We start from the raw sequence: 727 nt of genomic DNA, 5'->3' as shown, positions 1-727 counted from the left end.
AAGAAATATATACGTATATATATTTGTGTGTGTATTTGACAAAGTGGTTATAACCATATCATAAATAATTCCTACAAATCAATCATAAAGAGATAAACAATTCAATTAAAAACAGCAAGAGCTGACAGGATGTTCAAAAAAGGAGGATATATAAGCAAACAGTTGCCTCTTCAAGACACTGATGAGTTTATTGCGGTGGCTGCTTAGAAGGTTTTTGGCTGGCAGAACTCCAGGGTCAGCTCTTCCAGGAATTACCTTTAGTTAAAGTGAGCATTTTCCCCCAGTCCCACCCCATTCCTAGGTCAGGTGACACCTGAGGAATGGCTGCTATCTTTCTTCCTACACACTAGTTGATGAGAGAATATTTATTCCCTTGTTTGGAAAACATGTTAGCTTCATGCTTCCCTCAAATCAAATGAAAAGTTAAGTTTGAGGCAGGTAAACCTCAAATCAGTGAGAGCTGTGCTGTGTCCTGGCAGATCCCAACACCTAATCTAGAAAGCACCAGCCTCCTTGGACAGCCTCAACAGAGCCACATGCTAGTGATTGCAATTGGCCACATGACGGTGCTGTGGATCCACTGAGTGAGCTGCTGATAGCTCCATCTGGGGAGGGAGGGTTAAAGGAGACAGTCTTGGCTTGGTCCCTGTATCAGAGATATTACTGGATGAACCAGAGGTACTGCTGGCACGGGAGGGGTTAACTTGAGTCTTCTCTCGTCAACTGA

The 727-nt window shown here is 43.2% G+C and overlaps 1 pseudogene; it reads left to right on the top strand.

Annotated features, from left to right (window-relative positions):
• Positions 1–727, top strand: part of LOC103587339 — an 11,791-nt pseudogene that overhangs the window by 9,804 nt on the left and 1,260 nt on the right.

This window comes from Galeopterus variegatus, unplaced genomic scaffold (genome assembly GCF_000696425.1).
Source record: "Galeopterus variegatus unplaced genomic scaffold, G_variegatus-3.0.2 Scaffold443, whole genome shotgun sequence".
Taxonomy (NCBI): domain Eukaryota; kingdom Metazoa; phylum Chordata; class Mammalia; order Dermoptera; family Cynocephalidae; genus Galeopterus; species Galeopterus variegatus.
Note: the sequence above shows the minus strand (reverse complement) of the source record. Positions and strands in the feature narration are given on the sequence as shown.